Source organism: Callorhinus ursinus, unplaced genomic scaffold (assembly GCF_003265705.2).
Source record: "Callorhinus ursinus isolate GAN/ISIS: 27379988/994484 unplaced genomic scaffold, GSC_fseal_2.0 scaffold1, whole genome shotgun sequence".
Taxonomy (NCBI): Eukaryota; Metazoa; Chordata; class Mammalia; order Carnivora; family Otariidae; genus Callorhinus; species Callorhinus ursinus.
Genome location: NW_027397063.1, coordinates 45,258,215 through 45,285,965, shown reverse-complemented (window position 1 = coordinate 45,285,965; position 27,751 = coordinate 45,258,215). Strand labels below are relative to the sequence as shown.

Genomic DNA, 27,751 nt, shown 5'->3' with positions numbered 1-27,751 from the left:
CACAGCTTCTTCTCAAGGAGGAAATGTTTGCTCTCCCCCCTCAGACAATGCTAAATGAAATGCATGACAGGTTTATGACCACAAAACTGGAATTGTACCACCTTTTAAAGAGAAAGTCTAAATAATAAAATTCCAAAAAGAAGAGAGAAAACGTGGGGCGCCTGGGTGACTCAAGTCGGTTAAGCATCAGCCTTCGGCTCAGGTCATGATCCCAGGGTCCTGGGATGGAGTCCCCCATTGGGCTCCTTGCTCAGCGGGGAGCTTGCTTCTCCCTCTGCCTGCCACTCCCCCTGCTTGTGCTCTTTCTCTTGCTCTCTCTCTCTCAAATGAATAAATAAAATCTTAAAAAAAAAAAAAAGAGAGAAAACGCAAACTACCTTGTTTTATTTATTTGTACGTGAATTCAGTACTAACTAGAATAGTATATATTGGGGTGATCCATGACATATCCCAGCTTCAGCGATGGGGGAAGAAAGAATACGATGATAGCATATGAGAAATAATTTGATCATAAACTCCACTTTCTTCATTGGTAATATATCAATAACATGTTAAAAATGCCCTTTAACTACACAACTAAATGTAATTTGGTAGTTGTGTTCACTAGAGCACACCTCTGTGAAGCAACACTGCCAAGGCTTAAAAACATATCTGTGAATGGGGTAATCCCACAATCGCTGGCTTTGCTACAATCAGGACAGGATTCATTTACAGGCCTCTGATCTTGATGCTGACCCATTCCTGTCTGCGTGGAGCCTTCCATACCCAACACACAGATGGTATAAAACAGAGCAATTCAATAAAGATTCATCACTTAACCATACTGTGACCTAGGTGTCATGGGTACAAATATGAGTAAAATCCGGATTTTAATGTTAATGAAGGTCACAGTTTTTGCGTTAAGATCTGAGGTCACCAAGGCCATTCCTCAGAGTTGTTCTTATTGAACACTGCGACCCCTCATGGGCTGTATCGTTCTGCCCACCTATAGCTTAGTCCATCTCCATGCTCTGTCATGCTTTAAGGGACTCCTCCTGGAACTTAACCTTTTCATGCCAACGGATCTACAGCCTTTGCCAGATCCCTCATGCTGAGCCACACACTGTCCACACCTGTACTCAGTCAACTAATATTTATTTAGTCCCTACCATGAGGCAAGCACTTTTACAGGCACAGGAGATACAACAATGAATAGAAATTGTCTCTATTTTTACCAGATCCCCCATGCTGAGCTAGACTGTCCTCCTGCCTACCAACCAGCCTCATTCTGCCTACTCACTCAACAGTATTTATTGAGCTCTACCACGGTCTAGGATCTGAGGATTACAGAAGTGAGCAAAATCAAGAAGACCTTGATCTCACAGAACATAACCTAAATTTGGAGTGACACTGCCCAATTTTAACCCAGAGTCTCCAAAGTGGGGTTCTTGAACTCCAAAAGATGAGCAAGACAAAGTCCACTGGAGTAAGAAAATATCAGAATTTTTCTTTATGTTCAGTTTGTCTTGTTTTTTTATTTCTAAACTATTTATATTTTTAAATAAATAATATATGAATAGCCCAGTAGATATATAATTTATAGATAAATGTACACAGATCAAGAATACATGCTCAAATTCTTTTACTGAGGGGAGTAACATTTTAAAGGTTCACAGGCCACTGGCTCGCCTGGCAACACATTTGGAATGAACTGTTTGGCCCAGGTGGGATTTGCCTGGGCTGTCCATTAGATTCATTTTCTCTCTGGTAGATTCAAATAAGGATTTTGCAAGGATGTCTAAATGTTAAGCTAAACAACCAAAGTCCGGGTCCTTCCCAAATTCCCCTCCCCGATCATCCTCTATTGCCCTCTCCTTCCCCATGCCTGTCACCATGCATAGTGTAACAGCCTTACCTGCCATTCCACATTGGGCATACGTATGCCATTACAATACTAGAAACAACCTGAGGCCAGAGCCCTTATCTTTTTATTCTGAAAACCCCAGAACTCCAACCTATTATGGGTACTCAACATATGTTGCATAAAGTAATGGCAATTCAATATATGGAACCCAGAATTGCCCAACAGGTAAGGTAGAGAACGATTATTTGCTTTACCGAAGACTGCTTTTCTTCATAAAATGATCATTACTGTACTCCTTTAAGCAACCCCATGTTTATTTCACAATCATTGGTTACTTAACAGAGGGACCTGGGAATAGTAAAACTTGTTCTATCCGTAAAATCAACAGCCACTGCTAATTGAAGATCAATTAGAAATACACACGATGCATTCTGAGATTACAATTTATCAATTAAAATATATAGTTTTGAAAAACTGATTAAGTCAATACTTTTCAAGGAAAACATCTTTAACAAAGTTCCAGTTATCCACATTCTTAAGACCTATATATTAGACTTTAAGGTCATCTGGTTGTATTTGAAATAGATGTCAGGAATGACATTTACGGTCACATTTTAAAAATTTAAATAAAAGGAAATTCGCTTCCTAACAACTGATTCATGATCACAATTTCTAATGCAGTAAACTCATCACCGTATGTGAGATCAGGTCCTCGCACATGCCACTATGTCCCCACCTGTGATCCCATTCCTTAAGACGTTTCAAGCTATAAGAAACTTCTGTATGGATTTGCAAGATTCATGCAGAGACTATACGTGAAAAATTATTAAAATAAAACAAAACCCTGGGTTGACAACGCATCTGAACATGTTCTCCGGGACTACAGCTGACCCCTGAACACAAGTTTGACCTGCACAGGTCCACTTATACATGGATTTTTTTACAGTACAGGACTGTAAATGTATTTTCTCTTCCATATGATTTTCTTAACACTTTCTTTTCTCTAGCTTACTTTATTTTAAGAATATGGTATATAATACATATAACAAAATCTATTAATTGACCGTTTATGTTATTTGGTCAACAGTAAACTATTAGTAGGTTAAGTTTCGGGGGACTAAAAAGTTATACTTGGATTTTTGTCTGCACAGGCATCAGTGCCACTAACCCCCATGTGGTTCAAGTGTCAACTATATATGGCACCAAATGAGATGAGAACGCAAATCCATGTAACACAACTTACAAAGAAGACTTCCGTGATGCCAAACAGGCCAAAGATAGAAAGAAAGACCCACAAGTTACTATTCTGTGTGTCTCTGTTCCTCTTTGCTGCTTTAATGTAAACATTAGGGTTATTGTCAATGCTGTGAGTCTATGAAGAAATATTTTCTCAGATCAGCTCCTTCTTATGATTAGGCTTATGAATGCATTTTGTTTGTTATTAAAGCAGCCAGGTGTGGCATCTGGAACACTTTGCAGAATATTTCAGAAACAAAGTTTTAATCTAAACTGGGCTGATACCCTGAAATGACCAGTCAAAAGAGAGCCACAAATAAAAATGGATGAAAATGCATACGATTCTGGGTGTAATAAACACAAGAGTCATGATTAAGAAGTGACACTGAAGGTCTGTCAGGTCAAAGGGGACTCCAAAGACCAGACCCAGATCACTAAGCATAAAAGGGGAACCCCAAAAAGCAAAACTAAGGGTACCATCCAAGCCATGGCTTACTAAACCATGAGAGAAATTGCAGTTGTAAACACAGGTTGAAAACACACTGGAAAACCAGAAAACTGCTTGACAGAAAAACTGGGCATCATTTTTAATCTATAATCTCTCATGGATAGAAAAGCACATTTTTATCTCTTTAGAGTCTCATTTTGTGTTTAATGCCTGGGCTAGAGATCTTATTAACATACTCCTATACTAGTATGTTACTAGTATAAACTATAGTAGTTTACAGTATTTTTATTGCCATGTGTTTGGACTCCTAGTTTGGATGTCTAGTTCAAACTTACTCCATTTAAGGTGCTTTTAACATGATTTGGTATATCTGGAATCCTCAACCATTTCCTTTTACTTCAAAAGTGTTGTCATCACAGCCTGTGATGTTAATAGCAATAAATAAAAAAGGAAAAATAGAAGTCCAAAAACACTCAACTGAAACTTAACCTTCTAATATAAATTGAAAGCTTTAACAAAAAAAGAAAAAAAGTCTTCTACATGAAAAACTAATGATGTAATGTATGGTGATTAACATAACAATAAAAAAATTTTTTTAAAAGTCTTGGCCCTTTAAAAACAGACCAAAAGACAAAATGATGCACTAATATTTAAATAAAAGCCAAATAAAGCTTAGAAGCCTGATTTTTAAAATCCACTCTAGTGCTTGGACCAAATTAGTTTCACAAGCTCAAAGACAATTACGACAAAACCTGTAACAGCAAGAAACTCCCCCTGTATTTCAACGTCCAGCTCCTCTGTTGGAATTTGCCAGTTTTTCAGGGTATTTACTCCAGTACTACTGTATGCTATGGTGTTAGAATGATTAGCATAGAATAACTTATATGATATTTACATCTACTGGGCTTTTCCAGCCAATAGACTACATCTGCTTTAAGGATCAGGGCTATTCCACATTCATCTTTATATCCTCAAAGTTTAAGTCAACATCAACATACCATGGGCACTGGATCCATGAACACTGAATTAAACTGATACTCGGTGTGGCTACCTGAATCTCACCAACACTTTAGCAAATTATTTAATATGTAAAATGTTCTTTGAATATGACCTAAGAAAGCAAGTAGAAAGAAAGATGTCAAATGCCATAAAACCAACCTACTTGAATGAAAACAGTATAGAAGTAGCTGATGGGGGAAGGGGGGGTGAAAAACAAGAAATGGAAGCCCAACACCTTTGATAAAATTTTTCCACCTAAACAATTCAAGAGCACATTCTTAATAAAATTATCATCCACAAAAATTACCTTGACAAAATAAATAACCATCCTCTTCACATGTTTCGTGGATCAGGGAAAAAGAAAAGCAATTAAAAAACAACAAAGAATGACAAACTTTGTATCTTCTATAGGTGAATTAGGCTCTGATTTTGCTGAATTTGCAAAGCTAAAAGAATTTAATTTCAGATAAATAGGGCTCTTAGTACAAAAAAAGTAACAAGTTACTCTGTATTTCCTAAATGATTTGCTACTAGTATACAAATGTGTAATTTATAAAATCTCTTCTTTAATCACAGTAGAAATAAGTTTTTTAGGTAAAAATAAATCAAAACTACCCATGAGCCACTTCAAAAAAATGATAACTTTTGACTAATCCTATATTTAATTCATGTTTGATCATCAGATACTCTGAAATGAAGTCCATGAATCTGCTTAATTTTTCTACTCATAGTGAACTTATTTTCAAAGCAATTGTCAGAAAACTATTTTATAACACTATCCGTGTTATATTGGTAAATTCCTTTAGTAAAATATATTCACCAATTAAGTATTAAAAAGTACTGGAGTGTCACACCAGTCAGGATGGTTATTATCCAAAAGACATGAAATAACAAGTACTGGTGAGGATGCGGAGAAAAAGGAACCCTCATACGCTGTTGGTGGGAATGTAAATTGGTGCAACCACTGTGGAAAACAGTATGAAGGTTCCTAAAAAAAATTAAAAATAGAAGTGCCATATGACCCAGTAATTCCACTATTGGGTATTTACCTAAAGAAAATGAAAACAGTAATTCAAAAAGATATACGCACCCCTAAGTTTACTGCAGCATTATTTACAATAGCCAAGATATGGAAGCAACCCAAGTGTCCGTTGTTAGATGAAGGGATAAAGATGTCACACACACCCCCACTCCCCTTGCTGCCACCGCCACTGAATATTGGCCATGAAAATGAATTTGCAGCAACATGGCTGGACCTAAAAGGCATTATTCTAAGTGAAGTAAGTCAGATAAAGAGAAATGCCATATGATTTTACTTATATGTGGAATTTAAAAAACAAAACAAACAAACAAATGAAAAACCAGACTCTTTAAATACAGAGAACCTGGTGGTTGCCAGATGGGAGGGGAATGGGAAAACGGGCTAAATAGGTAGAGGAGATTAACAGGTAAAAACTTCCAGTTATAAGTTAGTCACCAAGATGAAAAGTACAGCATAGGAAATATAGTCAATAATACTGTAATAACATTGTACAGTGACATATGGTGACTACACTTATTTTGATGAGCACTGAGTAATGCATAGAAATTGTCAAATCACTATGTTGTACATCTGAAACTAATACATCATATGTCAACTATACTTCAAAAACAAAAAAAAATATGTAAGGTATCTATAGATATATACTGTCTATAAATTTGCTTAAAAAAAAAAAGTACCAGAGTAAAAACGTCATAGAATATTCAGCCTGAAAAACTCAACTCCTGGGGGCGCCTGGGTGAAAGGTCAGTTAAGTGTCTGCCTTCCGCCAGGTCAGGATTCCGGGGTCCTGGGATGAAGCCCCCACTGGGCTCCCTGCTCAGCAGGGAGTCTGCTTCTACTTCTGCCCCTCCACCTGCTCTTGCTCTCTCTCTCACACTCTCAATAAAATCTTTAAAAAAGAAAAAAGAAAAAAAGAAAAACTCAACAAATGATTTCTACTGATGTACCAGAGCAATTAGTAAACAGTAAAAACAATAACTGTTGTTATTAGACATTTCTATAGCAGATACACCACCTAGAAAGAAAGTTCACTAAATGTCAATTTATAAACTAAGTTTGGGGCTGGTTTAGTCTTTGACTGTAACCTCGCTGATGAGAATCAACAACAGGGCCCAGTTCAGAGACTTTCTCGTCTACCTCCCTTAAGAATGATAGAGAGTAGTGTTCCAACCCTATCACTTCAAAATGAAAATTTCTCTTTTGGGAGAAAGAAAAATTGGGAGGAATTCTTGGCTGAAAGCTGCCCCACACTCCTCAGTTCTAACCTCTTGGAATGTGGCCCTAAAGGCAGGTAAATACAGGAAAAGCCCAGGAGACTGGGGCACTGCAGACAGGCCTCCCGAGCCTGGCACAGTCTCTTGCTACTTGTCTCTCACTTAACTTGACACTTAGTTTCTTCATCACTAAAATAGAGTTACCTTTCATCAAAAAGTTGTGAAAAAGAAAGTAGTAAAAATCAAACTTATGCTTCCTAAGGATGCCCTCAGTCCAAATTATCTTTTCCCCTTCCTCCCAAAGTAAAATAGTATGTGGGAAACTCTTCTAAAATCTGCTTTCAACTTTCCCTTAAATATAAATGAACCTGTGTAGTCATCCTGTCACCCTAAAACACAAAACTGACTGGAGAAGTTTACTTTGCCTCACATGGCCTTGTTAAAGGCTCCTCATAATCCCTCCCTGACACTTACATGTAGGGAACTGTGTAAGTCTTAAACTTGTATATTAACAACTTTATTATATGCCTAATGATAATTACTAAAATAACTCAAAACTATAAAAGAAATCTTTAAAATCAAATAATGGTAAAAAAGAGAAAATTCCATACTCATTCTCAAATATTTATAGGCTGTATCACAGATCACAAATGAGTGAATACAATAAAAGGCTGAGATTAAAAAAAAAAAAAATAGACAGACAAATAGACCTCAGGGAGGACAGAAAAAAGGAGAGGAGAGTCCGCTACCTTGAAAGCTAAGCAGGGTTGGGCCTGGTTAGTACTTGAATGGGAGAGAGGGAGAGAAGGAAGGGGAGAGAAGAAAGAAAGATGGGAGAGAGGGAGAGAAGGAAGGGGAGAGAAGAAAGAAAGATGGGAGAGAGGGAGAGAAGGAAGGGGAGAGAAGAAAGAAAGAGTAGCAAAGAGGAGAAGGGAGAGGGGACCAGAAAGAAAAAAATATGTAACTTCAGTAACTCAAAAGATAATCAGAATCTGACAGCTGGACGTAGAGAATTAATTTCTCATTTTGTTCCATGCTCTCCCACATTCCCTTTGCAGTCAATGAGAACTCTACACTTGGCTGAGTTTTGAGAGGTGCACCAAAAGCTGAAAAACAACTCAGCATTTTTGTAAGATTAAGAATCAGCATTGTAAATAAGACTCCCTCTGAATTACTCAATCTGTGGCTTTCCTACACCAAAGGATATCGTTGTATCAGTAAGTAATTAAAGAAGAAAAGCTTTCTTTAGCCATTAACCATTTCAGTCTGTGCCAAATGAAGACTGATTTAAGTCTTACCATAACAATAGATCAGATACAGCTATTAAGTTTATTCCTAGTGTGTCATATGTACTCTTCCTCACATCACACTTTATGTTTTTCTATAGTGGTTTTATAGGAAATTAAATGTATGGCTCCTGGCTGGCTCAGTTGGTAGAGCATGTGACTCTTGATCTTGGGGTTGTGAGTTCAAACCCCATGTTGGGCATAAAGATTACTTTAAAAAAAAATCATTTCATTATCATTGAAAATAAAGGTATCTAGAACCTCTATGAAACAATACAACCCAAAAACATTCTCACCTTAGAGTAAACTAAATTTGCAGAAAACACTTTCTATTTTTACTTTTCTGATAGAAAGAAATGTGTAAGCAGCAATAAAGGAAATGTAACCCCTTCACAAAACTCTAAGAGTAATCCGTAATGAAAGTAGCCAAAATTTTGTTCACCATTATATGAGAAACGTCCAACCTGGTAGAAATTTCAAGTACAGATTTCAATGTGTGTGTTTGTTTAATAAACTAACCACAGGGGCGCCTGGGTGGCTCAGTCAGTTAAGCACCTGCCTTTGGCTCAGGTCATGATCTCAGGGTCCTGGGAAGGCTTCCTGCTCAGTGGGGAGTCTGCTCCTCCCTCTCCCTCTGCCCCACTCGTGCTCGCTCTCTCACTCTCTCTCTCAAATAAATAAATCTTAAAAAAAAAAAAAACTAACAACTGCAGCAAAAACAAAAAAGGAATCACAATGTCAAAATGGTATAGGAGGTTCAAGTAACAGGGATGGGGTGGGGTGTGCTGTATGTGTGTTTAATCTTTCCTTACCTAGGAGCCTTTCACTGCCCCACTCAGGAGGTACAAATGTTAGCTACCATTTTGCTTACCTGACTTTATTAACCTCTGATGCTTTCCACCTTCATAACTGAAGCTACGGGGTTTCAAAAGACAGTTTGACTGAGTTAATATGTAACATTAAGATATCTTGTTAGGATATCTTATGTGATTCACCAGCTTGCAATGAACTCAACATATTCAGATAATCAGTGATCAAAATCAGCAAAAGGATACTCACTGAGTTAAATGGGTAGGAATACCAGACAATTTCACTGTGTGGACTAAGAAAGTTAATACAACAGGATCACAGTCCCTTATCTGAAACCCTTAGGTCCAGGTATGCTTCAGATTTTTGTGAGTCTTAAAGGTCAGAAGGAACATACAGCATATATTACGTAACATTCCTAACTAGATCTAGGATAGCACCTCATAGCCAAATATATTACTATCTCTACAGCAAAATATGTGAATATTCTTTCTAAGTGGGCTTTAAAACTACTTTAAACAAGCCCATGACAGTCAGGTTCTGCCACCAAATGAGCTTTGATGTCAGACTTTTGGAGGGAAAAAAAAAAATTAGTTTTTCTGAGATTTTTTTAGATGAAGGGTTGAGAATGTATATCCAATACCATTATACATCAAAGTATAAAGACATTTTCAAAATATATAGAGCTTATTAATTTATTAGAGATGAAAAAGTAAGGTAAATTAAAATTTAGCAAAGTAATAAAAAGATTTGTTCCTGGCAAAAAGAACCTTAAAAATTAGGAAACAAGGGGTGCCCCAGTGGCTAAGTCTGTTAAGCGTCTGCCTTCGGCTCAGGTCATGATATCAGGGTACTGGGAGAGCCCCAGATTCAGCCCCAGGTCTGGCTCCCTGCTCAGCAGGAAGTCTGCCTCTCTCCCTCCGTCCCTCCCAACACCCACTCCCAGCTCCTAAACGTTCGATTGCATGTGCACGGGCTCACTCTCTCTAATAAATAAATAAAATCTTTTAAAAAATTAGGAAACACAAGTTACCTAATTTTAATTTATTCAAATAAATTAAATAAATGTTGCGACTACTTAAAAATAAATGTCTGTTAGGGGCGCCTGGGTGGCTCAGTCGTTAAGCATCTGCCTTGGCTCAGGTCATGATCCCAGGGTTCTGGGATCAAGCCCCGCATCAGGCTCCCTGCTCAGCGGGAAACCTCCTTCTCCCTCTTCCACTCCCCCTGCTTGTGTTCCCTCTCTCGCTGTGTCTCTGTCAAATAAATAAATAAAATCTTTAAAAAAAATAAAAAATAAAAAAATAAATGTCTGTTAGAGGCAATGAGTATTTGAGTAAGACAGGAATGTCTGAGAACACTGATACTTATAGTCTTTTGTACTTCCTTTGCATTTGACCACATGTTGCATTTTCCCTAGCTTTTGGTTTTCACATTGTTTGAGATTTCAGGGATTTGCCGTATTTCCCATTCATCTTCTCCTCAGTTTGCCCCTCTTTTTTATTTAAGTGGCTATCCTGCGCAATGTAATTTGTTACGCACTCCAGATGTAACGCTTCTCAATCTTCATGCCTTGACACAATGGTAAGTTTTAACTGGTTGTGAGGAATGCCCAAGTAATTAGTTATGAACAAAATACCACAGTTTATAAAGAATTTTACATGTTTGTATATAGGTGTATTCAAAATTTTCATAACGACAGCATCACTCTCACTTACATTCTGATTTATTTTCTTGATAGGGAAAGAAGTGGCTTTATCACACTGTGAACTACCTATAAACCCACCACATAATTTATCTATGTCTATAAACAGGGAAATTATAACGCCCTGTGTGTAAACATCAGTCGCATGTGTCTTAGCAGAATAAAGTTTGAGAACGGATGCTCTAAGACATTCCAAGATGGATCTAAGTCACCGGAAAGAACGCCCAATGCCAACAACTAACCACTCTGAAATATGAAAAGAGCTATTCTCCCGACCCGTGCTCTCTTTTTAGAAAAGTACGGAAATCATTCCCCAAATCTGAAGGGGCACCATACTTAACTATGACATGCCTCAGTTATTTGTCACTTTTATCCTTTTATCTCTTACCCTGGTTATTCTTACTATTTCCTTTGTCAGTAATGAAGTGCTTACCTAACATCTCACACCCAGGTAAAAATGCACCAGTGTTTCATGATACCAGCGTTGAGAATTCTACTCGGCACCAGAACAACATGGAACTGTACGAGTCTCCTTACACATGGATATTTACAGTACTCTACTGAAATGTATTTTCTCTTCCTTATGATTTTCCCAATAACATTTTCTTTTCTCTAGCTCACTTTATTGTAATACAGTTCATAATACATTTAACACACAAAATATGTGACTGTTTACGTTATCAGTAAGGCTTCCAGTCAACAGTAGGTTATTAGTAGTTAAGTTCTTGGGGAATCAGAAGTTGTATGCAGATTTTTGCCTGCATGGGGGGGGAGGAGTTGGCACCCCAACCCCTGTGTTGTTCAAACGTCAAATGCACTTTAGAGAAAACAAAAATTAAAGGGCACAGGGTGGCAGAGCATGCAACTCTAGATCTTGGGATCATGAGTGCAAGCCCCACCATGGGGGTAGAGTTTCCTTAAAAAAAAAAAAAAAAGTTTAAAAAAATTAAAGCTTCGAAAAACTTCAGACTTAGTGGGACTTGGGATGAGGTGAGACAGAACTAGAAGAACACATATGGAGTGATGACTGTAGATAAGGGTCTATGCCACTGTCTTGTGTAATTCTCATTCTGTTGCATGGTAAATATGAATACGCCTTTTTGCACATAATGAAGGAAGTTTATTTTGAAGTGACATGCTTCAAGTCCCTCAGTCAGTAAGCAAGAGGGGCAACGGTAGTGGAGTCCAGGGATCTCTGACTTCCAAGCCTCTGTTCCTCGTACTACACCTGCTACTCTCAACAGAGGGTGACAAGGGCTCTTGTCATACTGAGGTATTGCCAACATGCTGACGGAAATACAGCCACTGAATATTGAGGCTGGAAGAGACCTTGTCTAAGAACTTGAATCCCACATTCAGTGCAGGACTCCTATTCACTCTTTAGCCATCTGTCTCCTACACCAGTTTCTCAAAGTGTGTCAGAGTACCTTGCACCTGCTTCAGAACCACTAAAGCACTATTTAAATCGCAGATTCCCAGGGCGCCTGGGTGGCTCAGTTGGTTAAGCGACTGCTTTTGGCCCAGGTCATGATCCTGGAGTCCCAGGATCGAGTCCCGCATCGGGCTCCCTGCTCGGCAGGGAGTCTGCTTCTCCCTCTAACCCTCTTCCCTCTCGTGCTATCTCTCACTCTCTCTCTCTCAAATAAATAAAATCTTAAAAAAAAAAAATCGCAGATTCCCAGGCCCCACCTCAGTCACACTGAATCAGCTTATCTGGATATGGGACCTGGGACCACTTAAGATTTTATTTTTAAGTAATCTCTACGCCCAACGTGGGGCTCAAACCTACAACCCTGAGATCAAGAGTCGCATGCTTCACCGACTGCACCAGCCAGGCGCCCCTGGGAGCCTCCATTTCTAACAAGTCCTCCAGGTTGGTGTTTCTCAAACTCTAAGTCCTAAGACCAATGTAACGAATAACACTGTTTTTTTAATAAAATAGTTTGGAACACATTAGATTTATAAAGATCAGATACGAATAGAAAATACCAGAGGGTACTACTCCTAGTACTGTTTCAGCAAAACTTTTGCTTAGTTTTTATATGTGGATCGGGATATAAAAGGCATTTCTCTTACCATACATCTTAGTCAAAAACATTTAATACAGCGGCTTTAAACAATTTTTGTCCTCATTCTTATCTCTTTTGAAATAAGTTACTGATACTTTATGTAATTATTCCCTTTACAAAAAACCCAACATTCAGTGTCCATTTTCAGATCTCAGTTATTCTATCCCAGGAACTTCCGTTTTATCCCCTGATCTCTTCAACTGAGCACCATGTTTAACTATTGGTTTAATTACTCAATCAATATTTTACAGTATTTATTTTCCTAAGATTTCAGAAAATCCAACTCATTCTTTTTTTCACTTTGTACTTTATATAACTGCCTCATGAGCTATAGTTATTTCACTAGATCCTTGAGTTGACTCACGTATCTTAACTTATTAAGTTTATATTTTTGTAGGTGTGTCAACGCTTCATGGTCTATATTCAATCCTTTAAGTCTTTCATTCCCGGGGCACCTGGGTGGCTCAGTCGTTAAGCGTCTGCCTTCGGCTCAGGTCATGATCCCGGGGTCCTGGGATCGAGTCCCGCATCGGGCTCCCCAATCCATGGGAGGCCTGCTTCTCCCTCTCCCACTCCCCGTGCTTGTGTTCCCTCTCTCACTGTGCCTCTGTCAAATAAATAAATAAAATCTTTAAAAAAAAAAAAGGCTTTCATTCCCTTAGTCTTTCATCTCCTCTGTATTTATATATACTTTTAGATGGAATTCACTATTGGCTTGCCCGCTTTTGCATTTCCACTGTGTAACTGGTACTTATTCCAGTTCTCATCTCATCCTTTTCTTTGAAAGAAAAAAAAATGAAAACAATCCCCATTAATACATGGGGATTATCTGCATGTATCTTTACAGTCTTAAAGTGATGTCTTGGCATTTTAAGAAACTGTAAATGCCTTCTAAGGGATAATATGAACATATATGAATGTTGAGAGAAGATATACTCAAAAAGTGCTTTCCTCAGGTATAACTTATATAGAAATCTCTATAATTCGACACAGTCTGTGATGACTGCCCTTGAGGTAGTACAAACCCACTGACTGAATTACAGTCACAGAATCTTCTAGCTGGAAGACCCTCATTCAATCTTTAGACTTAGTCCTTACTACCTTCAGAGCAGTGTTTCTCAAAGTATAGCCTGAGGACCAACTGTATCCAATTTACCTAGGGCATGTAATAAAAACCAAGCAGTGAAATTACAATGTTTTTATAATTCGGGTATGTTTTCATTTCATAGTGAGAGGAAGGAAGTTGACTAAAAATATAAAGAAGATATCACTCAGACCTATTTTAAAAGGTGCCCTCAGTGGTGAAATGTTAAAAAAATGAGGTGGACTTCAAACTACAAGTTCAAGAAAAGTGTCTCTTTCTTAAGTTAAGCACTGCTTAAGATTAAGTCCTAAAATCCAGGTATCCCACACTGGTGGTGATGCAATTTGCCACAATTAATTGCCTAAATTTAGTAAACTTAGAACCTTTAAATATCACAATTTTAAACATTTCTGTACTTTTATAAGACACTAATAATTTCAAGGATTTCCTCTAATACAGCATAAACAGCCAGGCCATTTTCAAAAAGTTTTTTTTAGTAGGGTTGATCTGTGAAGTCTTTATTACTTCTATGAAAGATTTCTAATGTAAAAGTAGTTGATATTCCTGGTTAAGATACAGGTAAAATGTGGCCCTTCTCCCTGCTCAGCGGGAAGCCTGCTTCTCCCTCTCCCACTCCCCCTGCTTGTGTTCCTTCTTTCGCTGTGTCTCTCTGTCAAATAAATAAATACAATCTTTAAAAAAAAAAAAAGTGGCCCTTGCTTTATCCATGCTCTGTGAAATGTAGGAAAACATAAACTTTTAATATGGCTGATGATGATTAATTAGAAATTATGTTTGTCATTTTACTGAGAAATATGACATTATACTTTAGTTTGCTGAGTCAGTTTTTCATGAATTATGCCACATTATGAGACTGTTCCTTCTTTTTAACTACATATAAAAAGCCTTATCAACTACATAGTCACTTACAGCATAAGCAAGCCATAATTACGTGTTCATCCTAGCTTCCACTCAAAGCTGTGTTCTCAATTCAATGTCTAAACAAATCTCTGTTTCAATGGATTAAGTATAAAGATCAGATCTATAAGGTCAGAGGTGGCATACACTTTTGAAGTTGTAGAGCAGAGCTATATGCATGTTTAAGGCAGAGCTATCTCACAAACTCCTAAACCCAGAACTTTTTTTTTTTAGATACAAAGATCAAGATGAATTAAAAAAAAAGGAAGGTGTCAAAATTACAAATTTTTGTAAATATCAAAGTCTCTAGCAGAAGATTCTTTCTAAACCGGCCACAGTAGCTCCACAAGTTGTAGCACTAAGTAAGAAACAACATATATTAACCTCCTCTTTTCAACAGCTAGCATTAAATGTGAAATGCAAATTAAGACTTCAGTTTCAGAACTTAATAGAGATATGCAGAATAATAAAATGGGAAGTTTGGAAACTCTTGGCAATATAGAAGCAAAACCTCTATCTAAATTCTTATTTTGATAATTAAGCTTCAAATCAAGTAAATATGTTTTGGATGCAAATAACTGGCAATTCATTGTCAGGGTGACTTCTTTTAGATCACCACTACAAGTTTTACACTACAAAAACTACTCTGACTTCAAAGACCAAGACTGTTCTTGAAAATATTGTTTTAATGAACCAGTTGTTTGATATCTCAAAGAAATGCAAGAGCTCATCAGATCGCTTTAATTCTGGAAATTACTGATTCCCATTTTAAACTGTGAATTGGTCAAATATACTTCCATGGGGAAAGAACTAACATTAAAAGTTTGCTCTAGTGAACAAAATAATGTGCCTCACATGTATAAATGTGGTGTTCTTTAGTAAATCAGGAATGCATTTTGAATACTCTTGCCATATGTTCAAAAATGAGAAACTTCTCTTGCAAACAACCTTAAAAAAAATCAAAAACACTGAAATCCACATATTTCGGTGTGCACTAAATTCATCTTACAGATCATCTCATTCTGACCAGTCCAATCAGACTGTTATGTATGTAACATATTAAGAGGTTCTCTTAACTATCTAAAATAATGTGATATTTACTTTCCATTAAAAGATGCTGGACACAGAACTTATAATCACCTAAGGTTCTCGGCAATGTCAAAGTATGTTTTGCTACTATATGGAAACTACCAGAAAAACCTGGTCCTCAGTTCCTCTCAATACTAAGACAAGCTTTTAGTAACATATATAATAACCCAGCAAGTCAGGCAACAGAACAGATAAGATTTCTTTCCTTTTTGTTTTATGGAAAACAGAGTTCAAGTCTATTTCTTTTTTTTTTTTTAAGATTTCACCTATTTATCTGAAAGAGAGAGAGAGAGAGAGAGCGCTAGAGCAGGAACACAAGCAGGGGGAGTGGGAGAGGGAGAAGTAGGTTTCCCGCAGAGCAAGGAGCCCAATGAAGGGCTCGATCCCAGGACGCTGGGATCATGACCTGAGCCAAAGGCAGATGCTTAACAACTGAGCCACCCAGGCACCCCTCGTCTATTTTCATTCACAAAATACAAACTCCATCTTCACTATGGTAATATTCTCGAATACCACAACTGATAAACACATTTAGTACAAATAGTTTTCTTAACTTATCAACAACTTGGAATATCTGAGGTGTTCCTTACAATGGAAGGGGGCAAACTGCAAGCTGGTTTTCTGCAACTGGGGCTCACCCTGCTACTTTCAAAAGTTCTATCAACTCTCACCTAGACTGTTACTTCTCAAAAACTAACTTTTCAGGCACTTGCTGCCCCACACATTATTTCACCAATTTTTCCATTTGGGAGCATACATGTGAAAAAAGCACTTAGGGATTTGAAAGTCGCTGTTTATTACAAATATCGGCTGTCAAAATATACCTAATTTCTCCAAATATGTAAATTTTGAAGGAAATTATGATTAACTTGGAAATAGTTATTTGCCTTTTATATCAAGCTGGTCCACTTCCACCACTGTCCATTCCACCCTTCCCCACCACAAAAATAATTGTCACAAACAGCCGAAGTTACCCAAGACAGAGCACCTAGGAAAGAGTAAGCAAATGCCAGTCACTATAATTAGAGAGGCATTCTGCACAATGCTTCCTTGGGTTTTTAATAATTCTCTCCACTCGTAGGCTACAATCTTTCTACAATATTATCTAGTATTAAATTTCATAGGCCTTCAACTCTGTAAAATTTCACTATCAATTAAAATGACTATTTGAAAGTAAGCTTTCAAATAACACTTGGCAGATAAATGTGAAATAAACATTTAAACTACCTTAAAATAACAGCAATTGAGTTCTAAATATTAAGAATCATAAATTGACTTCTACTGTGGGAAACTCAGTAAGACAAGATTTCTGGGGTGTTGCAACCCCAGTAAGGCATCTTCTTCTGTGAACAGTTACCGACCCTTAGGCCATACTAATAGCCATCCAGCTTCCCTGTAGGAAGAGTTTGCATACTTACCCAGGAAGGCAAATGGAAAGTACACAGGGAGGAAGATGGAACTGCGGCAAAGCCTTTGTCATATGATAGTGACCTATAAAGTATCAAATAAACGTACATCATCAGTATGGTAGAGCTTTACAATAGAGCCCCAACTCCTGCAACACCTATGAAGGAAGGTCCCCAAAACCCAGGAGTCCAGCTCCCCAACAACCCTCCCCTCTCACTACTTCCCACCCCCACGCGCAAACCTGTGAAGCAATAAAAGCAAAGAAGCTCCCTGTATTCAGAGAGCAGAGGCTGAGGGTAGCCCAGCTGGCATTCCAGGGTGTCTTCGGCACCCTCACTCCCTACTCCCCGTATGTACAAAGCTGAAAGTTGATCCTTTTCTGCAAACCCCAAACCCACACCGCGATCATTCATCAACTTGCACCAAGTGATCGCCGCCCCCAGGACAAATATACCAGTAACCGAATCATAGCAATCGATAGGCAGCCCGAGCCTCCACGGTGCCCAGGAGCCGGCCGGAGGTGGTACGGCGACGGCAGCGGGTCCAGGTAGCGCAGCCCTCAGCCCTGCAGACCTGGGGCGGCCACAGCCGTCGCCCAAACGCCCGGCCCCAGTCACAATCCCCAGATTGGAGATCGGAACCGAGCCGGGAAACACATTCGCCAGAGCCCCCGGCGGCAAGTGCAGGGCCACCAGGTCTCCGAGGTCGGGGTGGGGGGAGCTAGGAAACCGAGAGAGAGGAAAGGAGCGAGGGATCCCACCCCGCCTTTGTTGCTGGTCACCATCAAGTTTGCATCTTAGTACAAAATGTCGATCTTAAAGGCTGACAAGACAGAGGCAGAGGCACAGGGAGAAAGAGAAAGGGAATAGAGTCCATCTTGCTTTGGAGAAGAGGGGGGAGAGAAAAATGAAGTACAAATCCCACACTCCGGGCGTAAAAGTCGGCTAAACACCTTTCCATAACGGAGGAGCAACGAGTGGGGTGTCCCCGTCCCCGTGCCCGCTCGAACTGGCGGCGGTCTGGGCAGAAAACGCCTCCCTCTCCTCCTCTTCCTCCTCCTTCCCCTCCTCCTCTTCCCTCTCCTCCTCCTCCTCCCGCGGGCCCCGGCGAAGATCCCGCCGCCACCGCCGCTGCCTCCGCTGCCCCCCGGGGAGGCACCGCCGCCCGGCCGGGCGCTGCCATTCCGAGCCTGGACCGCGCGGCGCGGCGCGCGTGGGGCCCGGCGCGGGGTGGCCGCGCGGGGACGTCCGCGCTGGGGACCCCTGCGCCCCCTCGCCGCGGGCTAGCTACAAAAGTCGCGCGAGCAGAGGTGGCGGCGGCGCGCAGGAGAGGGGGCGCGCGTGGGGCCCCCACGCCGCGAGTGGGCAACCCCAGGGGATGGCGAAGAAAGCCCCTCCCCGCGTGGGTAAAGTACCCCAGTCTCCGGCAGCCCGGCGTCGGCGGCCTGGAGACCAGAACTGGACGTGTCATTAGCAGGACAGGCAATGGTTTCAAAGCCCCAGGCCAATGACCATTAGCAGTGGCAGAGCTCGCTCCGTCCCCATCCCCCACAACCTCCACCCACCTTCCCCTTCGTACCGCCCCCACCTCCACCCCACCTCGCGAAAACTTTTCAACAAGATCCACCTGGACTAATTTGTCCTCAGACAGTTAAAATATTGACTAGACCCTACACACCGGGAGGGAAGGGGAATGCACGCTTTATTTTCCTTTCTACAGAAAGGAAAGCAAAAAATAGCTTCTCTCTCCGTCTCTCCCTCTCCTCCCCCCCCTCTGTCGTACATGTTGTGTCTTAGCTTTTTGCATCGTTTCGTTTTACCTTCCTCATTTAGCAGAAATGATCGCGGATATTTCACACATAAACGTGTTCCAGATTCTTGGATTTAGGGTCCTTGTGAATTACAGGACTCGGGTTTGGTCTCAGTTACGTTAAGTTTCATACAATACCAAGAAATTAAAAAAATAATAAAAAATTTCTGAGGGTGAGCGAGCGAGACGAGGTGGAGGAGGAAAAGAAACCTCGAGTCTGATTTCTGTAATTTACTAGCGACCCGGATCGCAGCAAATAACAGTGTAACACGAGTGTGGCTTAAGAGGGCTGGGGAGCTCTTTCTAGAGGCATCGACCCCATCCCCGGATAAAGGATCTGCAAGTTTTCTGTCATCGCGACCATGCAATGCCATAACTTACCTTCAGAAATAAGACTTTAAACAGCCAAGGCCTTCCTCCTCCCCTCCACCACCACCCCCAGCCTCGCTCTCTCCACCTTAAACTTATTGACACAACATAATCCCACATTCAAGCAAAATCCTGACACAGCCTCCCTCCTCCTCTTCCCCCTCCTCTCTTCCCTCCCGTTCTCTCGTTCTCTCCTCTCTCCCTCTCTCCCCCCCCCCCCCCCCCACCGCTTTCCCTCCCTCTTCTCTCTCCCCTTCTCCCTCGCCCTCTTCCCCCTCTCCCCCTATTCTTCCTCCCGGCTACTCTGGCACTAAAACAGCACTTTCTCTACTCGCCGCGCATTTGGTTAGGGGTGGGGGGTGAGAGGGCACCGATATGCGGGGCCGGAACACCCAAATCCCAACTCTCCAGATGAACGAGCAACTGGGCTGCTGTTCCCGGTCACCGACGCACACGAAACGTTCAATAAATCCACCGAGGGCTGGCTCCTCGTACCTTCCTCCCCTGCCCCAGCTCCCCAGGCCCCACCTCCCCGGCAGCCGAGACCAGGCTGGGATCCACGTACTTTCGCCGAGATGAAGTTTGGGGCTCCCCGGGCGGCCACGAGCCGCCCGCCGGCGTTGAGGGCTGGCTCTGTTGTTGTTTTCCTCGGGCTGCTCCTGCCCGCGCCCCGGCTCCCGTTGCCCCTCTCGGGCGGCGCTGCCTGTGTGCCGAGAGGTGCTGGTTGCAAACGCAGCCTGGCACCGGCTGGCCTACTACTCCCCAGCCCGGCCCCCAGCCTCCCGCCCGCAGGGCACTGCCTCCGCGCCCCCCGCCCCCCGCCGGCGCGGCCGCCGCGACCCTCGCCCCCGACCTCTCGCGACCCAAAGTTTTGGCGGAGGGGGAAAGTGCCCGGGGAGCGGAGCGGCCAGCCGCGGCTCCGGACGCGCGGGGTTCCCTCCGTCTTCCTCAAGTCCACCCTACCGGCTGCCGCCGCCGCCGCCGCTGCTCCTGCCGCGGAGTCCTTGGGGCTGCAGCCCGGCGGCTCGCAAGTGAGTAGGAAAACAGAAAGTGCGGGGAGAGCGCCCGGGAAGGGCTGGGGATGGGGGGCGCTTACCTCGCGGGCTCGCCGGGCGTGAGGGCGTGTGTGTGGCTCGCCCTCAGCGGCCAGTCAGGGTTCCTCTATGGGAAAGTGGAGAGGAGCTCGCGGAGCCGCTCTACCTCCGCTTCACTGTACACTGCTCCACATACAGTACATGCAACCCGGAGAGACTGAAAACACTCATTTTATATAAGGCAGCCTGCCATTGGCCCGCGGCCTGACAGACAGGCCGCGCGGCCAAACAGAAGGCCCGTTACACCCAAACACACGCACACATACACACATTTTACAGAGACACACAAAGATCATCACATTTTCTATTTTCTAATGTTCGGGACCTGTAGACAGTAGGAGAGGACAGGTAGAGAGGCCCAGCAGAGTGGGGTAAGGGGGAAAAACCCTGTCTGCACCAAGTTGCCAGGCTTGAAACTGGTGTCCTTTTGACTTGGGAGGGTTATAGTAATAAACTACAACTCCACTGGATATGGAAGTGAGGGTTTTTTTTTTTTTTTTAATCGCTGCCGTGTGGTGCCCCATGGAAGAGGCGTGCATTGTGTTATGATTTTACAGCCTGACCTGGCAAACAAGTGACCAAGAAAGGCTTTTACCAGCTTGGATTTCTTCTGTCAATGGGTTAGCTATCACATAGGCCAAAATAGTGCAAGATAAGTTTATTAGGGCTATAATGCATTGAGGTTGTTAACGCCTCGTTCGTAGGTAAATTCAGAAAAATCAATACAACAATACACAGAAACAAAGATAAACATTTTGCTGAAATAACCTATCTACTTTTAGCTGGTCAGAGGACCTCAAATCACCTGCGTGGGCATGCAAATGATGCTGTAAGGTAGAATAAGTCGTGGGAGATTGGCTATTGACACTTTACCTTAAAAATAGACCTTTTGAGTCAATATATATATGATTTATATTTTGCATATTATACACGGTATTTACTTTACATATTTCACAACATATGTGAACATCACATGTGGGTGACTTTTGGAGATGGTGATCGCGAAGGCTGTTCTTTCTGATTTTTTTTTTCTATGATGCATCTTTGGCAGATCATATTTGGCAGTCCTATATAAACAAGTCAACAGACTGCTGGGGAAAAAAAAACCAAAGCTAGAAGTTAAGAGGAATAAATTCTAGACCCCATGCTTAAACTAGCTGAACAATCTTGAGCAACTAACTTATCCTCCCTAATGCTCAGAGTTGGTTTGGGGTTATTTTTTCTTTTTGTTTTTAAGATTAAAATAAGAAACTTCCCCTAGTTTTCCTTCATTAAATGTTTATTGAGCATCTACTATGTGCCAGACATTATCATAGACCCTAGATGTTTTCTTAAAGTTCCGTCTGAATTTAAGAGTCTGTGAATTATTCTTAAACACAAACATTTTGAAGATTAAATAAACACTATGAGTTTTATGGCCTAGATGCAACTTAGAGGAAAACTGAAGAGAATTTATTTCAAATCCCTTTTTATTTCCTTGATGCCATCTTAAGGTTTTTCTCTCACATCCATAAAGTTATCAAGTGTGTGTATATGTGTGTGTCTAACAGTGGCAAAGAAAAACAGATACAGAGAAAACCCAAGCTTATGAAGTTTAGAAGACAAATAGTGGTATTTAGAAATGTGATATTTCATTTATTTTTTAAAGGAAAATAACTTTTCAAAAAGAAAAAGTATATAAAATCACAGCATTTTAAACTGACAATATTAAAAGTTATATTAATGACACTCTGCATTTATTTGAAAGATGGAACAAAGTGTTCTTTATCCACATTACATTGCAGTGAGGTAGGTGCTAAGTATTATTATCTCTATTTTACCCATCAGAGAAATGAGACAGGGACAAATTATATAACCACCTCGATATTACATAGAATTGCAGTGAAGAAGGAACCTAAACCTAGGACTCTTAATACCCAACATGGGTTTTGAGTAACTTGACAGTACTTCCTTCCAAATGACAAACTTCAGGGATAAGAGGCAAATGGAGGAAAGATCAGAAAAACTTTCTCAGGATTTCACTGTGCTCTTTTCTGAAGAGGAAAAAAAAAAATCAACACAAGTTGCTATACTTAATTGCTGATTTAAGTGTTGTGATTATTTGCTGGTATATTTATGTTATGAAAAATGTGAAAGACCAGCCTACCCCTAACCCCCAACCCCAGCCATAGGAGAACATCCTTTATTTCTTTATGGTCACAAAGTTTTTGTTGTTGTTGTTTGTTTTTGTTTTTGCTGAATTATGCTTAGCTTAGCAGAATTATTTAGAGATACAATTTTCAAACTTTTAGATCACACATTGCTATCAGTAAAATGTTCAAGCACATACACTCTCTCTATATATGTTTGTATGTATGTACATATATATGTATATTTATGTTTGTGGGATTTTAAAATTTATTTATTTTAGAGAGTGAGAGAGTGTGCGCGGGATGTGGGAGAGAAGGGGGATAGGGAGAGAGAATCTTAAGCAGACTCCCTGTGGGGCACAGAGCCCAGCATGGGGCTCAATCCCAGGACCCTGAGATCATGACCTGAGCCAAAACCAAGAGCTGGAGGCTTACCGGATTGCACCACCCAGGCACCCCTACGTATGTGTTTTTAAAGTGCACCACTATGGGGATATAATATTTATTATTACAAAGTATATCCTCACAAGAACAAAATGAAAAAGCATGAAGTAAAAATAAAGTAAGAGTTTTAATATTTTCTGCCCACACTCCTGTGATACAGTCTTAGCACATGCCCCAAGGGTTTGCATTCAAGTTTGGAGACCTCTGATAGGGCAAGGTGCTGACCAGGACTGATGCAAGAGAGCATAAAGAAGTGCACAGAAATGTCTCACTGCAACACATTACTGTTACTGGAAAACTGGTAAGTCCACAGAGCCTTTATATTGGGAGAATGACACATTTTTTTAAATGCATTTTGTATATTGGTGATGTATTAGGCATCATGTGGTAGTAGAAGCCATCATTCAATATTCTTTTGCAGATCCTTTATTGAGAGGGACCTACGTGCTAGACCCTTGTGCATGCCAGATTCTGGAAAAGGAAAATTGCCTGCTCCTAGGAGAAGTGATAGAACGGAATGCCAGTCTCCTGTATGATAGATAAGGCCTCAACACAAAGGAAAAGAGGCTTAGAACTAAATGTAATGTAGTATTTTACATTTAGGAACTACTTTTTAGATTTTTATCATCTCATTTTAGAATAAATATCAAGAAATTTTAAATGGCAGTGATGCTCAAAACTTAAAAATATGATTAAAAAATCATAGCTTTCATAGAATTTATTTTACTTCCATAATATAGGGTTATGAAAATAAAAACCACTGTTTGCTGTCTGGGTAAAATGGCATTTAAAAGGGTCTATGAAAAAACTTTAAAAAATAAAGGATCTGCGTTTTTCCTTTCCTGTTTTCACAATTGATGATCAAAGTTCACAAGCTAAGCACATTCTTCCTTCTCATGGCCTTAACTTGTCCACTTTCTTAATTTTATTTTATATGAAAAAAAATTTTATTTTATATGAGTCCTTTATTACAAAATAATTTTGGGACAGTAAATTTAAATATGTGTGTAAACATATGAGTTTCTATTTTATTTAAATGTCTATAAATAACATTTATTTTCTTATCTGTATACTACTTCTTTATACAATTCTAATTCAAATCCTGATTTCACCACTTCCTAGCTGTGTAGCCTGGAAAAGTTCCTTAATCACTCTAAGACTCAGTTTTCTTTTTAGTAAAATAGGGATAATATGACTAACCATAAATGAAATAATCTGTATAGAATACTGAAGCCTGGAAACTACTAAACATTCAATAAATATTAATTTTACTTATCTTTCACACATACAAGCCAATGACAGCTGCTTTGCAGAAAGTTTTCTAAAACTTAACCAGCATATCAGATGGAGTTCATGGAACTTGTTGCAACTCACTCACCCAGGGTCTGTGATTTCCCTTTAGCCCACATTCTACCAACTCCAACATCTCTGCACATAAAAGGGATGTCAGACAGATCCCAGGTTAAAGCAAACATCCCGTCGAGTGGCCATTATTAAGCACCTAAAAAGGCAAACTTGTAATAAATCCTTCTTTGAAACAAGCCTTGTTTTGCCCATGGAAACTCTAGATAGTTACAGTGATGAGGGTCGGCCTTACATAACAATTTTTGCCTTGTATTATGACCTTGCTGAGCTTCCCTTTTTTTCCTCTATAAGAAAAAAAAAAAATAGAGCAAATCATACCTCTCTCCTCAAGGCCAAATCCAAGGGACTAAAAATTGGAACTTGGACAGTCAAACCACTTTTTAGCACCAATGCAAACATCCATAATTCTGAAGATAACCAGCTTCTGCTAGATCCTAGCAGAGTTGGAAATAAGAAAGAAAGATTAGGGGTGCCTGGGTGGCTCGTTGGTTGGGCCTCTGACTCTTGGTTTCGGCTCAGGTCATGATCTCCAGGGTGCTGGGATCGAGCCCCATGAACCCGACGTTGGGCTCCAAGCTCCACCTGGAGTCTGCTTGAGATTCTTTTCCCCCGCTTCTCCCTGCCCCTCTGCTCCTCTCCACTCCCCCCCCAACCCCGTGCTCTCTCTCTCTCTCTCTCTCTAAAGCAAATAAGTAAAATCTTTAAAAAAAAAAAAAGAAAGAAAAATTATCCAGCTTTCCTAGAGTGATTTTTGGCAAAGCATCTTGGAATTCCCAGCTCTTGTGATCTTCTATAGCATTTTATCTATATTACTCTTCAGGCATTCAAATCCCTTGCCTTGTATTACATTATTTGTGTGTAGAGAAAAGAAACATCTAAAGAAATAATATCTCCTTCATTTTATTTTCCAACAGTGGCCAACATAAGAACTTGTACATTGCCTAACATGTAACAGAAACTCAAGGAGGATTTGCAAAACAGAACAAAAGAAAGGAAAAACAAACAAACTGAAAGTCTATAAATTCTAAGAAAGATTGGAGAGAATATAGAGATGAGAGAGGTACCAGGAAATGTTGGATATCTCAGGTATATGGTGAACAGAACTTACATTATAGTCATCATAGGTTATACCTGCATGTTATTTTAATTTTCTAAAGCACATCTGAGATAGCCTAGCATACCCATATTATCCACATGAGCTAGGATAGCTCAAAAGGACCTTTTTTTTAAAGATGAAAAAACTGAAGCAGGGAAAGGCTAAATGATTCCGTCAGAGTTATACAACTAATAGCAGAGCTGGACTTAGCTGTACTATGGTCCTAGACAGCTAGTTCTGCAAGCTTTCTGCCTTGGGAGAGAGAAGGAGGGGGAGTCACCAAGGAGTCACTTAAGGATCATACCATAAAAATAGGTCTCTAAGTGGACGATGATTTTACACTAATGGCTTTGACAATAAAACCAGTGAGCACTAACGTTAGCATTAGACCGTCTTTCTGGCCACCATCTCAGTAGAAGCTTCAACAACATCCCCAACAAGGATTGTCTACTATGCTACATCCAGCTCCTGGGAACTCCTTTCTTCCCCAGACAATCTATTTCATCTTCTAACAGTTTTGACCACTACACAGTTCTTCCCGATAGTCAACATAATTTCTCTCCTCTTAAGTATTACCCATTGTTCTTTTTCTTATTCCCTTGTTACCACACAGAACAATCTAATCCCTCTTCCATGTAACGCTTGAAATATGTGAAGAAAGCTATCAAGATGGCCTTCTGCCTTGAGTTGTGCCTTTTTCAGACAAATGGCCTTAGTTCCTTAAAACATTTTTCCTACGTCACTATTTCCAATCCATGGTCTCCTCTCAAACCCTGCCTATTGTCTTTGTTGGTGTGTTCCTTCAAGTGGGATATCTAGAGCCGGTGGGGGCTAAGGCAGTGTGCAGTACAGCATGACCAAGGCTCCCTTATCCTTGATACAAAATTTCTATTACTGCAGCCTAAGATGGAACTTGCTTTTTTGGCAGTCACATCACTCTGCTGACTGATATTGTGCTTATTCGCCAAAAAAAGGCTTTTTTGAAATGTGGGCTATTAAGCCATGTCTCCTCCATTCTGTGTTATATAATTTATTTTGGGGAAACTGAGGCATAAGCCTTTATAACCCTGGTATTATGTAGTGGTTAAGAGCTGAGGTTCTGGAGTTATAACACCATGGGTTAATAGCTTCGCTCCGGCACTTACTAACTTTGTGAATTTGAACAAATTGCATAATCCCTTTATGCTACAGTTCCTCATGTATAAAGGGGACTGTAATATGTACCTCATGAAGTTATTGTAGGGATTAATTAAAATAATATATGTAAAATACTTAAAATGGCACTCGTCATATGATAAGCACTCAATAAATGGTAGAATAATTTTTCTTTAGCTGATGAGATTCAGCCCAGAATTACATTTTGCTAACTCTTTTTTGTATGCTGATTATTTCATTCAACATACTTGCTATTGATCTCACCATCTTTGGTTCATTCACAAATGTGATGCCTTCTTTACATTTTTCCAACTCATTTTTAAAAGCATCTTTTGAGGCAGAACCCAGAGCACATACCTCCCAGTAGGTTAACATGGATCATTTATCAGCACTCCCATGGCCACAGTTGTTGAAGCCACCTAATTTCACCTAAATTTTTTAAAATTTTAAACCTAAGGGAAGTTATAAGGAATAATATGGTGATCATGTAGACACTTTCTTACTTAACATATTATTAATTTCCTCAGATTTCTTTATAGGAAATAAAACATTTTATATACAATTGAAGCCCCTTCCCCTGGTCCAGTTCCTCTCCAATTCTCCCCACAGGTGACCATTATTTTGTAATTTTAATCTCATCCTACCCATATGTTTTGCGGCCCACTCATGAAAATACCTGATATGACTTTAATCCCAGCAAAAGCTTTATGAAATTTTCATTCACTAATGTTATCAGAGAAGAACTCTTTGGTGAGTAGAGTATACTAACCAGTTAATTACAATGAAAACAGGAAATTTGGGAAGGATATGGGATGGCTCTTAGAAATTAAAAAAAAAAAAGCTAGGGAACTAGATCTCAGAAAGCTCAGGACACTCCCAATTCTAGGAGATCAGTTTTGGGGAGAATATCTTTGTTCTCATTATAGTGAATTTGCTCAGCCTCTATCCTTTCTTTATGCCACTGAGGAGACTAGAATGGAAGAGTCCAGTCGCCTTTACCCAAGTTTTAGGTTGACTGTTTGGCCAGTTACAAGAGGCCACTTTGCTTGACCCTCCCAACAAGACTGCAGGCTTACCTGGGGTGGGGAGCTCGGGCCAGTGGTGGAGGTTTCAGGGAGTTGAGGTAAGACAAATATTTAGGCG

The 27,751-nt window shown here is 40.3% G+C and overlaps 1 protein-coding gene across 10 annotated transcripts in view; it reads right to left on the bottom strand.

Annotated features, from left to right (window-relative positions):
- The window catches only part of BBX (BBX high mobility group box domain containing), a 272,926-nt gene extending 252,374 nt beyond the window's left edge, over positions 1-20,552 (bottom strand). For 3 of the 10 annotated variants that reach the window (XM_073892927.1, XM_025873736.2, XM_025873772.2), the window contains exons 1-2: positions 20,422-20,552; positions 17,159-17,231 (exon numbers count right to left, since the gene is read on the bottom strand). The gene's annotated coding sequence lies outside the window, so the exon portion shown is untranslated. Of the gene's footprint in view, positions 1-17,158; positions 17,232-19,337; positions 19,357-19,890; positions 20,029-20,288; positions 20,311-20,421 lie in introns of those variants that run through there. The other 7 variants (XM_025873745.2, XM_073892937.1, XM_073892910.1 and 4 more) reach the window with 5 other exon arrangements.
- Positions 20,553-27,751: the final 7,199 nt, after the last annotated feature.